This window comes from Oncorhynchus kisutch, linkage group LG19 (genome assembly GCF_002021735.2).
Source record: "Oncorhynchus kisutch isolate 150728-3 linkage group LG19, Okis_V2, whole genome shotgun sequence".
Lineage (NCBI taxonomy): Eukaryota > Metazoa > Chordata > Actinopteri > Salmoniformes > Salmonidae > Oncorhynchus > Oncorhynchus kisutch.
The window spans coordinates 18,590,404-18,609,658 of record NC_034192.2 but is presented as its reverse complement, the minus strand read 5'-3'; the positions used below and the strand labels follow the sequence as shown (position 1 = coordinate 18,609,658).

At 40.5% G+C, this 19,255-nt stretch overlaps 1 long non-coding RNA gene across 2 annotated transcripts in view; it reads right to left on the bottom strand.

The window, feature by feature from the left end:
* Positions 1-19,255, bottom strand: part of LOC109864973 (uncharacterized) — a 36,946-nt gene that overhangs the window by 872 nt on the left and 16,819 nt on the right. The gene's annotated exons all lie outside the window — the stretch shown is intronic.

Genomic DNA, 19,255 nt, shown 5'->3' with positions numbered 1-19,255 from the left:
CACCATAATTTGCAAATAAATTCATAAAAAATCCTACAAGGGGATTTTCTGGATTTTTTCTTCTCATTTTGTCTGTCATAGTTGGAGTGTACCTATGATGAAAATTACATCATCTTTTTAAGTGGGAAAACTTGCACAATTGGTGGCTGACTAAATACTTTTTTTGCCCCACTGTATCTATAAGGTTAATCAGTTGAGCAGTGAATTTCAAACACAGATTCAACCAAAGACCAGGGAGGTTTTCCAATGCTTTGCACCTATTGTTAGATGGGTAAAAAAAGCAGACATTGAATATCCATTTGAGCATGGTGAAGTTATTAATTACACTTTGGATAGTGTATCAATATACTCATTCACTACAAAGATACATGTGTCCTTCCTAGCTCAGTTTCTGTAGAAGAAGGAAACCGCTCATGGATTTCACCATGAGGCTGATGGTTACTTTAATACAGTTAGAGTTTAATGGCTGTGGTAGGAGAAAACTGAGGATAGATCAACAACATTGTAGTTACTCCACAATACTAACCTAATTGACAGATGAAAAGGAAGCCTGTACAAAAGAAACATATTCCAGAAAATGTATCTTGTTTGCAAAAAGGCACTGAAGTAATACTGCAAAATGTGGCAAAGCAATTAACTATTTGTCCTGAATATAAAGTGTTATGTTTGGGGCAAATCCAATACAACATATTACTAAGTACCAATCTTCATATGTTCAAGCATAATGGTGGCTGCATCATGTTGTGGGTATGCTTGTAATCGTTAAGGACGGGAGGGTTTTCAGGATAAAAAGAAACGGAATAGAGCTAAGCACAGGCAAAATCCTAGAGGGAAACATGGTTCAGTCCGCTTTCCAACACAGTGGGAGATGAATTCACCTTTCAGCAGGAGAATAACCTACACTGGAGTTGCTTACCAAGAAGACAGTGAGTGGCAGAGTTACATTTTTGACTTAAATCTTCATGAAAATCTATGTCAAAACCTGAAAATGGTTGTCTTGCAATGATCAAACAATTTGTCAGAGCTTGAAGAATTTTGAAAAGAATGGGAAAATGTTGCACAATCCAGGTGTGGAAAGCTCTTAGAAACGTACCCAGAAAGTCTCACAGCTGTAATCGCTGCCATAGGTGATTCTAAAATGTATTGACTCAGTATTTTTTTATTTTATTTTTTTAAATTTTATTTCACCTTTATTTAACCAGGTAGGCTAGTTGAGAACAAGTTCTCATTTGCAACTGCGACCTGGCCAAGATAAAGCATAGCAGTGTGAGCAGACAACAAAGAGTTACACATGGAGTAAACAATTAACAAGTCAATAACACAGTAGAAACCAAAGGGGGAGTCTATATACAATGTGTGCAAAAGGCATGAGGAGGTAGGCAAATAATTACAATTTTGCAGATTAACACTGGAGTGATGAATGATCAGATGGTCATGTACAGGTAGAGATATTGGTGTGCAAAAGAGCAGAAAAGTAAATAATAAAAACAGTATGGGGATGAGGTAGGTGAAAAAGGGTGGGCTATTTACCAATAGACTATGTACAGCTGCAGCGATCGGTTAGCTGCTCAGATAGCTGATGTTTGAAGTTGGTGAGGGAGATAAAAGTCTCCAACTTCAGCGATTTTTGCAATTCGTTCCAGTCACAGGCAGCAGAGTACTGGAACGAAAGGCGGCCAAATGAGGTGTTGGCTTTAGGGATGATCAGTGAGATACACCTGCTGGAGCGCGTGCTACGGATGGGTGTTGCCATCGTGACCAGTGAGCTGAGATAAGGCGGAGCTTTACCTAGCATGGACTTGTAGATGACCTTAGGTCTTATCTAATCAAGATATATTAGTGTTTTATTTTTTATATTTTATTTTACAAATGTTAACATTTTTCTTCCACTTTGACAGAGTATCTTGTGTGGATCTTTGACAAAAAATACAATTAAATCCATTTGAACAACATTCAGTTGTGATAGTGATTACTAGGCAGGTCTGATGCTGAAAAATAAATGAAATCCTCCCCTACAACCACATTTCCTTTTGCAAAAAAGTAGTGTGTAGTTCCAGGAATTAGTAACGCTACATGGCAAAAAACAAATGAAGTACTGAAAACACTACCACCAAGCTACTGCAACATGAAGTTTAATTAATTATTACTAGTTTAACTGGGTGAATTCAGAAAAAATTAGACACTGTGCATTTCCGTCTTCTGTAACCTCTTTCGACATCATTCCAACATATTGATACACATGATACACTATATTTACAAAAGTATGTGGACACCCCTTAAAGTTAGTGGATTTGGCGATTTCAGTCACACCCGTGGCTAACAGGTGTATAAAATCGAGCACACAACCATGCAATCTCCATCGACAAACATTGGCAATAGGATGCCACCTTTCCAACAAGTCAGTCAATCAAATTTCTGCCCTGTTAGAGCTGTCCCGGTCAACTGTAAGTGCTGTTATTGTGAAGTGGAAACGTCTCGGTTGCAACACTCACTACCGAGTTCAAAACTGCCTCTGGAAGCAATGTCAGCACAGTAACTGTACGCCGAGAGCTTCGTGAAATGGGTTTCCATGGCCAAGCAGCTGCACACAAACCTAAGATCACCATGCTCAATGCCAACTGTCAGCTGGAGTGGTGAAAAGCTCGCTGCCATTGGACAGTGTAAACGCGTTCTAAGAATGGAAGCAAGTCCCCGCAACAATGTTCCAACATCGAGTGGAAAGCCTTCTCAGAAGAGTCGAGGCTGTTGTAGCAGCAAAGGGGATGGAGTATTTGGTTGTTTTGGCTGTCAGAGCCAGCCTACCTAACATAAGATCCTGGACCTTAAGGAGTAATGGTAGGCTCCTTAAGAGTACATCTTGGTCTAAGCCCTGACTAACCTAAGTACAGGGGATTGCTAATGTAAACTGGATCTCGTTCCTCTATTGGAAAAGCCTATAAGACTGTCCCACTTTAGCTACTCCATGCTGTCCTACTTTAGCTAGCTATGGTTGGTAAAGCGGGACAACAATTACTGAATTGCGACATAATATTGTCAACTTTTTTATTTATTTGAATGCACCAGTACATATTATGTACATTTACGCACATCACAATTTGGCACAGTGTATTATTTATGACAGTTTTATAACAATATCAAAACAGGAAAACTGTCACTAATCTTACCCTGTGCTTCGTTGGGTGATCTTCCTGTTTGAATCTTGCTTTGCACACCTCGATGATGTCACACCAAGGAAGCGATGTGATTTTGATAATGTGGTTTGTAACAATAGTTTTGATTTTCACTTGTCAGACCAAGAAAAAAAACATGCCAGGATTAAGCTGTCCCAGTTTATATGATCTCCCACTTTTTTCTGAATTCACCCTACATGTAATTCATTACTCCAACACTGGATAATCTCCATCAGCTAATGTCACTTTTTGTGAATGTGGAAGGATTTATGAAACAAAACAAGCACAAAGCACACAAATGCTTCACAATAAGAATTCAAAAAGTGTCATGTTAATTGACTGATATCACATAGAATAAAACGTATAAGATCTCCAAAGCCTGTGTTAACCTTGGACATTATTTTCAGCGTTTACCCAAAACCCCATTCTTTCCCAATTCATTTCACCCATAGGAATGTCTGAACGGTCTGTGCTATCTGGGATCCTTGGGACATCCATAACCATTTTACATTAGAACTTCCATGGGGTAAGGTTAGGATTAGGAAAGGTTAGGTAGGGGTTAAGGTTAAGGTTTAGGGTGGGGACATCCCAAGGATCCCAGATACATCTGGTTCGTTCTGCCATGGCCAGGGCTAACTCATTTCCGTTTTTTTAGGACTACAACCACTGAGGTATAATAAGAACTGGAGAGTTACTGCAAGTTGAAAAGAAAACAGGAGATGCCTCCACTATTCCAGCACCATTTCAACTTCATCAAATCACGTATGCTTAGTTTAATACAGTGACAACTAAAAGATATCAAAAACAATTTAAGATACATATGGGAAGGCTGGTATGTGTGTGTGCGACCGTGAAAGTAGAAAAACACCCACTTGTAAAGAAACGCTAATGACATCCTCCTTTCATGTTGATGAAACGGTCTATGGCTGTCATACAGGACACGCTTTTCGTTTTTGTTGTTATAGGCTACTTGACTAAAATGCTTGCTCGCTAGCCTAACTTCCTTTCATGGGCAAAGATGCGCAAGGTCAGTTAGTTAATATTAGCCTTCCACATCTAGCTACATATTGAACTTCCATCCTCTCAGGCCAGGGCACAATGTATGAATTTATGGTTTGCTCAGAATTGACCATTATGGAGAATTAAGTAAAACCACAAGTCCAAATCCCCATCTCCATCCATGGCTAATTTAGGAAAAGGATGATTTTAGCTAGCTAACTAGCCACCGGAGGACAACGACACAATGAGATGCAACAATTACATTTTTTCTGTAAATGTTGTTCTGCTTTTGATGCGATTGATGTGAAGTAAAATATAAACTGGCTTTCTTAGACACTTTTGATGCACCAGGACCATTCACAGTTGAGATCACTCAGTTTAGCTCAATGCTGATCATCAATTTTTGTATGATTTTTTTTTTATCAAGTGTGGCCAAATGCTCGCTGGCTTCCCTTGCACTCAATGCTACGGGCGGCAACAATGTCATACTCTTTTTGACCAGACAGCATCAGATATATGGGCTACACATACTGATAAAAAGAGTTTGCGCTGTTTCACTCGCTCTGAAAATAATGAAACACAGAGAGATGAAAGATACATTTTTTTGTATGTTTTGTTGGTACATTTTGGGGGGAATCCTGGCTTCCCTTGGCATCCATGAGTACTGACGTGGAAAATTACAAAATTAGACATACTATCCTGTTTTTACTTAGAGAATCCCCTGACGCAGGCTTGTTGTCTTGTGTGACTTAGTTATAAGTCTGGGCGTACAGATAAGAGCCGGGTGCGACTGCAGTATGTGACATCCCTCTGTATGGAAACTTGCAGGAAAGAACAGCTGCCATGGCCACCATTGTCTATCTTAATCTACACAGACAAGCTAAATGCCTTTTATAAAAATAAATCTCATATATATATATATATATATATATAGATAGATCTTTAAATAATACCCGCAAAGCACCAGTCTCAACGTCAACAGTGAAGATGCGACTCTGGGATGCTGGCCTTCTAGGCAGAGTTTTAGAAAAATACATATCTCAGACTCACCAATAAAAATAATAGATTAAGATGGGCAAAAGAACACAGACGTTGAGGCAAAATAATGTTGACTTTGAGACTGGAGTTTTGCGGGTACAATTTAATGAAGCTGCCAGTTGAGGACTAGTGAGGAGTCTGTTTTCTCAAACTAGACACTAATGTACTTGTCCTCTTGCTCAGTTGTGCACCGGGGGCCTCCCACTCCTCTTTCTACTCTGGTTAGAGCCAGTTCACGCTGTTCTGTGAAGGGAGTAGTACACAGCGTTGTACCAGATCTTCAGTTTTTGTCAATATCTCACATGGAATGGCCTTCATTTCTCAGAACAAGAACAGACTGACGAGTTTCAGTGTTTCTGGCCATTTTGAGCCTGTAATCAAACCCACAAATGCTGATGCTCCAGATACTCAACTAGTCGAAAGAAGGCCTGTTTAATTGCTTCTTGAAATCAGGACAACAGTATTCAGCTGTGCTAACATAATTGCAAAATGGTTCTGTTGATCAATTAGCCTTTTAAAAATGATAAACTTGGATTAGCAAACACAACGTGCAATTGCAACACAGGAATGAGGGTTGCTGATAATGGGCCTCTACAGCTATGTAGATATTCCATTAAAAATCAGCCGCTTCCAGATACAATAGTCATTAACAAGTCTACACTGTATTTATGATCAATTTCATGTTATTTTAATGGACAAAAAAAGTGCTTTTCTTTCAAAAACAAGGACATTTCTAAGTGACACCAAACTTTTGAACAGCAGTGTATGAATTATACAATTGAAGTCGGAAGTTTACATAAATTAGTTTATGTAAGGAAGAAGCCACTGCTCCAAATCCGCCATAAAAAGCCAGACTACAGTTTCCAACTGCACATGGGGACAAAGATTGTACTTTTTGGAGAAATGTCCTCTGGTCTCATGAAACAAAAATAGATCAGTTTGGCCATAATGACCATCATTATGTTTGGAGGAAAAAGCCTTGCAAGCTGAAGAACACCATCCCAACCGTGAAGCACGGGGGTGGCAGCATCATGTTGTGGGAGTGCTTTGCAGCAGGAGGGAATGGTGCACTTCACAAAATAGATGGCATCATGAGGTATGAAAATTATGTGGATATATTGACGCAACATCTCAAGACATCAGTCAGGGAGTTAAAGCTGGGTCGCAAATGTGTCTTCCAAATGGACAATGAACCCAAGCATACATCCAAAGTTGTGGCAAAATGGCTTAAGGACAACAAAGTCAAGGTATTGGAGTGGCCATCACAAAGCCTTGACCTCAATCCCATAGAAAATTTGTGGGCAGAACTGAAAAAGCGTGTGCGAGCAAGAAGGCCTACAACCCTGACTCAGTTACACCAGCTCTGTCAAGAGAAATGGGCCAAAATTCACCCAACTTATTGTGGGAAGCTTGTGGAAGGCTACCCGAAATGCTTGACCCAAGTTAAACAATTTAAAAGGCAATTTTCAGTTCTGCCTACACATTTTCTATTGAGGTCAGGGCTTTGTGATGGCCACTCCAATACCTTTAATTGAATTTGATTTGATTCTGAAAGTCGCATAATCATTGGATCCGGAAGAACCCCAGCCTTCCTGATTATTCAGTACTAAAGAAATTGATTTAATTATTTATTTACTTACTAACTAAATAATAACACAGAAAACACACTTACACAAGATAAAAGTCCCTAGTGGACTGACAAGATATGACAGCTTGTTACACATGGAGAGGGAGGGGTAGGTAAAGAGAGGGAGAGACAAAGTGAGGCAACACTTGGACACATTTGGAACCTACGCTCAAAAGAATAGTAATACTTTGCACATGAACCACCACTCATTCAGATAAGAAATGCAATGTATATATTTAGATGTCTTTCTCTGTCATCTCTCTGTTGAAACCAATTGATCTGTCTATAGGGAGTGGCTCGATGTAAGGCTCTGGTTGTCCAGAGGTCACAATGTCCTTCTTAGTTGTAGAGCTTCTCCAATAGTGAAGTGTTTGTTTAAATAGATACTTCAGATGCACCAACGGTTGTCTGAGATGAGATTCTCCTTTCCACCTCATGTCTTTAGTCAAAGTTCTAGGACCACTCTTACATGCACAGCTGCAGACTGGTCTCGTAGTGTAGATGATCTTCTCAGTTCGTGTTGGTAGTTTCAGAAATTCTATCCATTTCAACATGTAGCCACCACTTCACGCTTTCTGGTCTGGTATGTTAATTCTTGGTGAGTCCTTTTAAGCACTCTGGTCATGAAACGGACATGAACATGAAAAACGGACATGAAAAACCATTCTCTCATTAGGAGAGTAAAATCACATTTCTATCTTTTCAAAAAGAGTTGAATTATTCCTCATATTGTATTAACATCCTATTGGATGGAAACTTTACAGCTAGAATGTGTTTCCTTCCTAAGTTATAGAAATTTTGTTATAGTTTTTAATGACACCACAAAATTAAAAGCAATGTGACAGGATTATTCTTTAGATCCCCACGGACCATTCTTAACACATCTTATAAATATTGTTCAAGTTAATGTTTTTGGAGTAAAAGGTTTTGGAGGCAAGAGTCTCTCTCTACACTAAGCACATTTCTTTCCCAATACTGCAGGGCAGGAAAGACCCTTTTGCGGGTCTTTATGACCGGGTGTTAAGGTGTCAAAACCGGCCCAAATCCCCCCCTCTCCTCTCCAAATCCCCTCTCTTCTGTCAGCCATTTGCCAAGCTGATCCAAGGCCTTCAGCAAGGAGAGAGTCATGACCCATGGATGATGATGATCACCCCCTATTATACCCTTTATCCACTGCACTAGAACCAGCCCTGGTTGTCCGACAGTAGCTCGTTTAGCCGTCTCCCCCACCGCAGCTCTAGCCCCAACAAGAACTGATACAACTGACCAGCAGACCCCTAGGAGGCGGCCCATAAGGAGTGAAAATCCATTCCGTACACCGCCCACATTAACTTTTTATCAAGGATGGGCCAGCAGTGGCAGGCTCAGGGAGCTCCTCCAAACAATGGACAGAAGGGAAGAGGAAGGGGTGGAGGAAGGGGAGGGGGTGCCAGTGCTGGCGGACGGGCTGGGCGACAACCACTACAGGATAGGAACTTTGCTTGTTACAACTGAGGAAAGAAGGGAGATTTCACCAGAGCATGTCGAAACGAACCTAGCAAACAGAGGGCAGTGGGGGGAGGTTGGAAAACCAGACCTTCAACTGAAACCAACCCTTTACAACCCACAGATGGACTGACGCGACATAGAGACAGTTGACATTTAAAGATTTCATCAATGAGCACTCATCTGAATGTGCCAGAGCACAGAATAACTGTTGAATTTACTAATGCTCAACACCGGTTGAATATGGCCGGTGTCAGTAAACATCGGGGAAAAGAAAGTAATTAAATTGTTCTCAGCAGCACAGTTAGTGACCAACGCTTTGGATAACATGAAAAAAGCCTAACCAACTCTTCTTGGTTGAGTAAAATGGTCAGAGTGAGGTGTTCTCTTATTTGTGTCTGGAAGTAGCTAGCAAGCTAGCCAACTTTAGCCAGTTAGCTTGGGGAAAAAGCAACTGCCGTTGTGAGGTCAGAACTCAAGGATCTGCTCCTCGGTCAGAGCAGGCAGTGTGCGCTCTGAAAAGTCAGAATTTCCAAACACCCGAAGTCTTAAAATGTCTAAACTAGTAATTTGTTATGGTAACAGGCTAGCAAGAGGCTGCATAGCAACACTCAACTTAAAAGTTACCGTTTATTTACAGTATACTAAAATGAACTAATAGTATATAGTGTGAAGTATTTAATCATTTAGTATGTAGTGTACAGTATATTAGTATGGGTATTCGTACACAGCTTGGGAATATTGAGTATATTGATAAAAAAAAAACGTATAAAAACGGATATTGTGGGGGTGGTGGAAAAAGACAGAAGGGTAGTGTATGGGGCCGTTGGTAATTGGAAAAGTAAGTGTAGTAGCAATAGAGCTCGATAATTGGCTAAAAGTACGCAATAAACACATATTTAGTGGGTTAACGGGAAAAATGTAAAGACGATTTTGGGGTTGGATAATCTTTGCGAGAATAAAAAAGTGGATATTAGGAAACCTATTAAAATTGGCAGTATATATGGGCGAGAGCATGAATAATGTTTACAAATAGTCCATCTTTGTATCACGCCGCATTTAAACAATCGCTAAAGGGTGTACATTTGAGAGTTCTGTGTTGAGACAGTATGTGAATTTGTTGTTGGCGTAAAAAGACAAAAAACCCATATGCCAGACATCACCACATTAGTAAACTATTTGATAGAGCAGGGTCACAAAGCATCATATGGGAAAGTACAACCAGCGAAACAAGAGAACACATTTGGGGGTTTCGATTTTGGAAGTCACAAACCACATTACACATGATCGAGTTGGAATAATGCGTTCTTTGGTACGACCAATCACTCCTCGCAGACTTAGGAAACCCGGAGGGTTTTAATTACATGATACATTTTTTTGTCTTATTCTGAAATAGATTTATAGAATTGACGAAAGTGAGGAGTCACGAGTAATTAGAGTAGAGTTAATATTGTGAGTAATTGTTTGTAGAGTTTTGAAAAAGCAAATGTATCAGGCTCCAGCATTGGGGTTACCAAACCTAAAATTACCTTTTAAAATGTGTGTTCATAAACATGAATTGCAATGCAGTTCAGTGGTTATGGAAAATCATGGGGAAAAGAGACCAGTCATATACGGGACTAAATTGTTAGACTCGGTGGTGAGATAAATGTTGCCGTATCTAAGGGTAGTACATGCTAAATAAAGGGTACATAAACATTGGGATGGATTAAAACAAACTATTAATGAGTTTTTTGTTTTTGTGCAGATTGCCATGTCTCATTTTCGATTAATTGAAAATTATACTTTTTTCAAAGTATCTCTCTTTTTCAAACAAGCATTGCAGAACTGGCTACAATTTCAATTTCAGCCCCCTGAAAAGATAGAACAAATATTACAACAAATTTTATGGCTGAACTCAAATGGGCAGGTTGATAAAATACCTGTTGTCAAAAGGTGGGTGTAGCTGGTGCATGAAGTCAGGCGAAGGAGAGCAGAATGAGTGAGCCACGTACTTTACTCAGAAAAAAGACACAAGGTAACAATACACTTGACCAATACAAATAACGGTAATCAAATTACACACGGGTGAAGAACAGCACCCGTCAAAAACCAGCCATAAATTACAGAGTGAACGTAGAAACAATCACGCACAAAAACATGGGGGAAACATAGGGTTAAATACATGAACATGTAATTAGGAAATGAAAACCAGGTGTGTAGAAAACCAAGACAAAACAAACGGAAAATGAAAAGTGGATCAGTGATGGCTAGAAGACAGGTGACGTCGACCGTCGAACGCCACCCGAACAAAGAGAGGCACCAACTTCAGCGGAAGTCATGACACCTGTATTTATGGGAAAGATGTTTGAAAAGGGTATTTTGTTCTTAAATTATATTGTAAATTGGAATGGTAGAGTTATGTCCTTCATGGAATTATCAGAATTGTACAGGAAGGTCTGCTCAATCCAAGAGTACAACCAATTGATTACAGCATTAGCCTAAAAATGGAGGAAGTGGGTGGCTGATGGGATGGGCTGAGGGAAGCTGAGGGTTGGGATGTGGAATTGGAGACAATTGGGAGTGGAGTAGCTGTGCAGAGATAGAATGATGGTTAAAGGTAAAAGGTTGACCATCATTCTATGATGTTTGCTGTTTTCTTCTGTCTTTTTCTTTTGTCTCTTTAGTTCATTCTCTTAGTTGTTGGTTCTTGGGGGTGGGGAATGGAATTAATTGTGTTTTTTATTTTTATTATTGGGGGGGGGGGGGGGGGGGGGCTGTGGGAGGGGTCTCGAATGGTTGAATGGTTCGGGTTCACGTTTTTTGGCCTGGTGGGAGATCTGTCAATGTGCCCTTGAGCAGGGCATTGACCCTGGATGCTTCTGTGTGTCGCTCTGAATGGGAGTCTGTTGGATGACTGGTATGATGTAGTTGTTGAGCGGCTTCACTGCACGAATATTGTATGTTTTGGATATTCAATAAAAAATAACAATGAGTGGAGGGAGGACAGTGGCCTTCCTGTGAACAGGTCTTAACATGTTAGTTTTGACTGTAATTTAAAACTTTTTGTTCACCTGGTGAAGTACCGTTAGACAGAAAGTTAAAAGTAGAGTATAGTAGAGATTGTAGAGGGAAACAAGTGTTAGAGTGGAAGGGAAATGTACTGGGTGATGGTGATTGAGAGGGCCTCTGAGTTAAAGATAACAGAGATGTAGACTAGTGAAGGTAACAAAGGAAATGGGAAGTTAATGGGAAATTAAGAATTCGAAATTTGAATTGTTTGGACTGATTAAGATTTAGCAAAATGAAAATGAACAACATTTTTATTTTCTATCCCTTTGAAAAGTTTCCCATGGCTGTTGCCTTGGGAGAGTAGTTAGTACAATTCTGGCATTTTATAAAGTATAAAGGTATTCGGATTCGGCCGTAAGGGGAGCTCCCAAATAAGTAAGGCCTGGCCCACCAGTGGTGTTAATACCATGTTTGATTTATTGTGTGGGGTCTTTTTTAATTAAGTTGTAAACTGGGTATGCAGAATGAGGTAAATGTTTTAAAAGTTTTAAAAATGGTTTCTGAGGTAAAAGTACAGAAAAGGGAATGAAAACACTTCATGGGGTTGAATGACGTCTGTTCTGACTTCCAGGTGAGGCCTCACAAGAAAGACTGAAGACATTGGGTGAGATTTAAATGTAGACAGTAATAATTAGGAAGAAGTTTATAATTTAGCAATAGTCCTATGTGTGATTTGGAACACGAGAAGGAGAGAGCGAGCGCTGCCCTGAATGAGGGACAACTGTCTGTCACGCCCTGGTCAAAGTATTTTGTGTTTATCTTTATGTATTTGGTCAGGCCAGGGTGTGGCATGGGGTTTTTGTAATTGTGGTGTGTTTGTCTTGGGGTTTTGGTGGTGGTATTGGGATTGTTGCTTAATGAGTTATCTAGCAAAGTCTATGGCTGTCTGGAGTGGTTCTCAATCAGAGGCAGGTGCTTATCGTTGTCTCTGATTGGGAACCATATTTAGGCAGCCATATTCTTTGAGTTTGTCGTGGGTGATTGTCCTTAGTGTCCTATGTGCACTCTTTGTTAGTTTGCACCAGATAGGCTGTTTCGTTTATTGTTTTGTAAGTTCGTGTTTCTTTGTTTCATTAAATATGAATCTCAATCAACACGCTGCGTTTTGGTCCGATCCTTGTTCTACCTCTTCGTCAGAGGAGGATATAGAAGAAAACCGTAACACTGTCTCTGGTCTATTTTACCATTACCTTACGGGATACAATTATTTCCTTATGGAGTTATAAAGAGTTGTAATTCTAATTTGATTTCTTATTTTAATTAGTTTATTTTTGATTTAACAGGCAGTGTTGTTGTTTTTGAATTACCGGTCCCCTGGGGCCTTTGGTTAATATGCAAAGGAAGAAATGTTTTTCCCACCTCTAGTTCATATAAAGAAGTGCATTCCTGTTGTTGTGTTTGTTTTTGTCTTGTTTTGATACAAATCTCACCAGATTGGGTCTGCTGTATGGTTGGAATTTCTCCCTAAGGGGTAACTTGGCGGGGAGGTTGCCATTATGATAAGGGAGTTTAAGATAGTTTGAAAAATGGTTTCAATAGGTGTGTTGTTAAGGTCTTTGACAGTTGCCAAGTAGCTTGGTTTGTGGTCTTCCTGTATTTAACAAAGATAAACCCGTCTTCAATTTGATCGATTATTAACGTTTAAAAATACCTAAAGTTGTATTACAAAAGTAGTTTGAAATGTTTTGGCAAAGTTTACAGGCAACTTTTGAAATATTTTGTTGTGACGTTGTGCAATTTGGAAGCTGTTTTTTTCTGGATCAAACACGCCAAATAAATTGACATTTTGGATATATGGATGGAATTAATCAAACAAAAGGACCAATGGTGATGTTTATGGGACATATTGGAGTGCCAACAAAAGAAGCTCGTCAAAAGGTAAGGCATGTTTTATATTTCATTTATGTGTTTTGTGTAGCACCTGCAGGGTTGAAATATGCTACCCTCTTTGTTTACCGGAGTCCAAGCCAGCAACCAGTACACAGCATCCAGTCGAAGCTATCAACTTCTCTCAGGAGTGCGACATGGTTTACACACTCGGAAGCTTATTGTAATTTGGATTCAAATGCATTGAGATACCGACCTGTCATTAACATGCCTCTCGAGACCGTAAAACAGGGACAAACTGGGGCTATAATGTTATAAAGTTAATACGGGTAATTTATAGTCCCGTTTTATGGTCCACATTCTAACCTTATCAGTATGTGCTAAGTTGAGGGTCTTGAATTTGAGTGATAGACTCAACGTGAAGCACTAAGGACTGCAATTCTAAATTTGGGTTGTATAACCATGATGAGGACATTGTTAGTAGGGGTTTTGTTTTACCATGTTATCAGAATTCTAATGTTAAAGCGCATCAATACATATGGCTTTCTGGATGATACAGTACAATTGACTTGACTCACAAACGTCGTCTTGAAAATGACCGGACCAAGGTGCAGGGTGGTGAGCGTACATTATCCTTTATTAAGAATGTCGCCAACAAAAAGAAACACCAAACACGACCGTGAAGCTGACTAGGCGTCACGCCCTGACCTTAGAGATCATTTTCATGTCTATATTTTGGTTTGGTCAGGGCGTGAGTTGGGGTGGGCATTCTATGTTTTTGTGTTCTATGTTTTCTATTTTTGTGTGTTTGGCCGGGTGTGGTTCTCAATCAGAGGTAGCTGTCTATCGTTGTCTCAGATTGGGAACCATACTTAAGTAGCCTTTTCCCACCTGTGTCTTTTGGGTAGTTGTTTTCTGTTTTGTGTCTTTCTGCACCTGACAGGACTGTTTCGGGTTTTCGTTCATTCTCTTTGTTATTTCAGTGTTCAGTTCTAATAAAAGCATGAACATGTACCACGCTGCACCTTGGTCCTCTCCTTCCAACAGCCGTTACACTGGGGCTATACAGGCCACTAACACAGACAACTACCCACAACTAAGGTGGAAAAACAGGCTGCTTAAGTATGATTCCCAATCAGAGACAACGATAGACAGCTATCCCTGATTGAGAACCATACCTGGCCAAAACATAGAAACAGAAAACATGGAATTAAAGAAACTAGAATGCCCACCCTAGTCACGCCCTGGCCTACCCAAAATAGAGAATAAAAGCCTCTACTGCCAGGGCGGGACAATAAGTGGGTTATGGGAATAGATGGAATGATTTTTGTGCAAATGTATTTGTAACCAGAGGCTAAGTACATATGGGGCATGTATTTGGGACAGAATTTTTGCATAAGGGTGTTAGTTGCAGAGATAGTGTTGTCATTTCAGACACTATTGTCAACTTTCTGTGAGGGGTTTGTTATCTTCTTAGTGATCCCTTCCCTCTCAGATCCCGGTAACAGGATTGATTTGACAACATCCAGTGAAATGGGGCGGCAGGGTAGCCTAGTGGTTAGAGCGTTCCGGTTACTAGCTGACAAGGTACAAATCTGTCGTTCTGCCCCTGAACAGGCAGTTAACCCACTGTTCCCAGGCCGTCATTGAAAATAAGAATGTGTTCTTAACTGACTTGCCTGGTTAAATAAAGGTAAAATTAAAAAAACATTTTTATTAATTGCAGTGTGCCAGATTCAAAAACAGAATACATCAAAATAAAGCTTAACTTCTTGTTAACCAAGTCGTGTCAGATTTCAAAAAGGCTTTTACGGCGAAAGCAGACCATGTGATTATCTGAGGACAGCACCCCGCATGCAAGCACATGAAAATCAGATTTAAACCAGCCAAGTGCGACACAAAACTCAGAAATAACAATATAATTCATGCTTACCTTTGAAGATCTTCTTCTGTTGGCACTCCAAAATGTCCCAGAAACATCACAAATGGTCCTCCAAATGATTGATATTATAATAATTGATTATGTTTATTGTAACGGCGTTCGTCTGTAGAAGGAGAAGCGGACAAAAATGCAGCGTGGTGGTTACTCATGTTCTTTAATAAAGATGAACAATACAAAACAACAAACGTACCGCGAAAACCTATACAGCCTATCTTGTGAACAACTAACACAGAGACAGGAACAATCACCCACAAACACACAGTGAAACCCAGGCTACCTAAATATGGTTCCCAATCAGAGACAACGAGAATCACCTGACTCTGATTGAGAACGCCTCAGGCAGCCAGACTATGCTAGACAACCCTACTCAACCACAATCCCGATACCTACTAAAATCCCAATACAAAAACACACCACAAAATAAACCCATGTCACACCCTGGCCTGACCAAATAAAGAAAGAAAACACAAAATACTAAGACCAAGGCGTGACACTTATGTTGTATTAATAGAAGGGGAAGGGCTATAAGACCCTCCCACACTAAATTTATAGGGTCCTAGACCACATATTAGCAATATATGCATTATAAGGTTTAATACTATTCCACGGTTCTTTTCTAGTCTCTGCCTCTTATAAGAAATGGTCTGAGCAGATGTGTGAGCCACTGCAGTCAAAATTGGGTGTCTGTGAGAAAGCGCAACAAGACTAAAAGAGATACATTGACACAGACCCCTGTACGGGAGTAAATAGATAAGAGACAAGTCAGACACACCACTGTAAGCCACACGGGAATGTACAATTACTGCTGAGCCCTTAGAAAACACTGGACTATTGTTTTCTCCTGCAAGTTTGTATAACTGTATATGCATGGGCTTGGTCTCATGAGTAGAAGGTGTTGACATAGGTAGTTACATCACTAGGGGTTGACTGCAAGTATATTAAAGCAACTTTGACCTTTTTTATTTTGCAGAACTTACTCTGAAACATACGTGCTGTGTTTCCGTTGTCAACTTCTGTCTGCAATTGCATTAATAAAGGTTTGATTGATTTACTTAAAGAAGATATTGACCAACATCACATGTGTACAAACACTCACATGATGACAACACCGCCCGGGTCGCATGCACATGCGATGCAAAACAAATGGACTTTTTAGCGGACGCTGTTATCCAGAGCGATTTAGAGGAGCAATTAGGGTTAAGTGCCTTGCTCACATAGTTGGCTTAAGGATTTGAACCTGTGATCTTTCGGTTACTGACCCAACGCTTTTAACCACAATAACATTAATATTATTCAATAATTTCATCCAAACTGCTTGCGCGAGTCAACAAACATCTGCTAGCCAGGCGCTAAAATAGAACTTGGTTCTATTTTTTTAACACTTGACACGTTGCAAGTCCCGCCTCTCCCATCTCCTCATTGGTTTTAAGGAGCATATACCCACGTGGGTGACTGAAAGATGAACTGAGGTCCACACTCCAGTCCAGTTGGTGGTGGTAATACACCGTAAAGTTGGTTGCCAACCGTCATATAAAGTCCACAGAAGAGAGATTACTAGACTAAAAATGTGTCAAAATTCTACAAAGATCCAGATAAAAAGGGCCTTGTGCATTTCAGGTAAAATAACTACCCAATGTTTATATCCCAGGACAAATTAGCTAGTAACAACAAGCTAGCCAGCTAAATGTCCATGAATGTTTCATGTGTTTCGACCAAATTAATATAGTTGGTTCAGAGTTCGTTTTGATATTTCAACCTACTTGTGCTAATCTGAGTATGTGAGCAGGGGGCCTGCTCAGCGGTTTAAGATACTGCATCGCAGTGTTAGAGGCGTCACTACAGACCCAGGTTCGATACCAGGCTGTGTCGCAGATGACCACGACCGGGAGACCCATGAGGCGACATACAATTGGCCCAGCATCATCCGGGTTAGGGGAGGATTTGGCCGGACGGAATGTCCTTGTCCCATCCCACTCTAGCGACTCTGTGTGGCGGGCTTGGCACATGCACACTGACTTCGGTCACCAGTTGTACAATGTTTCCTCCGACACATTGGTGCGGCTGGCTTCCGGGTTAAGTGTCAAGAAGCTGTGTGGCAGGGTTGTGTTTCGGAGGATGCAAGACTCGTGACCTACGCCTCTCCCGAGTCTGTATGGGAGTTGCAGTGATGGGACAATACTGTAACTACCAATTGGATATTACAAAAAAAGGGGAATATAAATAAATTAGTTTGGGTTGGAAATTCTGCTCATCGATCATGGAGCGGTGCTCCATGTCCTTTCCTACCACTCACAGAAAAAAAAACTCCCACTGCATTTATTAGAATCACAATATAACCAACACCCATCTATTTTTGTGACTACCTGGACCTACCGATTGGTATTTAAGTATTGAAACCAAACCATACGGATATGAATGAAAAGTATTTGAATAAACATGAAAAGGTGAATGTAAGAAATTAACGTCATTTCAAATAGACTAGCTATCAGTAATTGTCAAATCTGACTTCTCTATGTGGCCGTGTATGGAAATGGTCTTTCTGTGGCGGTCGTCTGTTAAATTGTAGTAATGAAGCAAAACTGTAGGAGCTATCGAAACCGTTAATCTAGACCGGAACCCTGGCGCCTTGACTAAAACAAGCTGGCGAGCTATAGGGAGAAGGCAGTATGCCGCCTATGGTTTTCGAGAGCTATATAGTAGCTAGCGACTACATGATAATGATGGCAAAGTTGTTTCCTACTAAACATTTTCCTACTTTAGCAATACCATCATACAGTGAATTCGTAAAGAATTCAGACCCCTTGACATGTTCCACATTTTGTTACGTTACAGCCTTATTCTAAAATTGATTCAATTGTTTTTTTCTCTCACCTATCTACACACAATACCCCATAATGATAAAGCAAAAACCGTTTTTATACACTTTTGCAAATGTATAGAAAAAACCCTGAAAAATCACATTTACATAAATATTCAGACCCTTAACTTAGTACTTTGTTGAAGCACGTTTGGCAGCGATTACAGCCTCAAGTCTTCTTGGGTATGGCGCTACAAGCTTGGCATACCTGTATTTGGGGAGTTTCTGCACTGTCTTGGCTGTGTGCCTAGGGTCGTTGTCCTGCTGAAAGGTTAACTGTCACCCCAGTCTGAGGTCCTCAGTGCTCTGGAGCAGGTTTTCATCAAGGATCTCTCTGTACTTTGCTCCGTTCATCTTTCCCTCTATCCTGACTAGCATCCCAGTCCCGAAACGGAGAAACATCCCCACAGCATGATGCTGCCACCACCATGAATCACCATAGGGATGGTGTCAGGTTTCCTCCAGATATGACGCTTGGCATTCAGGACAAAGAGTTCAATCTTGTTTTCACCAGACCAGATAATCTTGTTTCTCCTGATCTGAGAGTCCTTTAGATGCCTTTTGGCAAACTCCAAGCGGGCTGTTGTGCTTTTTACAGAGGAGTGGTTTTCATCTGGCCCCTCTACCATAAAGGCCTGATTGGTGGCGTTTTGCAGAGATGTTTGTCCTTCTGGAATGTTCTCCCATCTTCACAGAGGAACTCTGGAGCCCTGTCAGAGTGACCATCGGGTTCTTGGTCACCTTCCTGACCAAGTACCTTCTCTCCCGATTGCTCAGTTTGGCCAAGCAGCTAGCTCCAGGGAGAGTCGTGGTGGTTCCAAACTTCTTCCATTTAAGAATGATGGAGGCCACTGTGTTCTTGCAGACCTTCAATGCTTCAGACATTTTTTGGTACCCTTCCCCAGATCTGTGCCTCGACACAATCCTGTCTCAGAGCTCTACAGACAATTCCTTCAACCTCATGGCTTGTTTTCTGCTCTGACTGCACTGTCAACTGTGGGACATTATATAGACAGGTTGAATCAAGCCTTTCCAATCAATTGAATTAGCCACAGGTGGTCTCCAATCAAGTTGTTGAAACATCTCAAGGATGATCAATGGAAACAGGATGTACTTGAGCTCAATTTCACATCTCATAGCAAAGGGTCTGAATACTTATGTTATAAGGTATCAGTTTTTTATTTTTAATAGATTTGCAAAAATTTAGAAAAAACGGTTTTTGCTTCACCATTATAGAGTATTTTGTGTAGATTGATGAG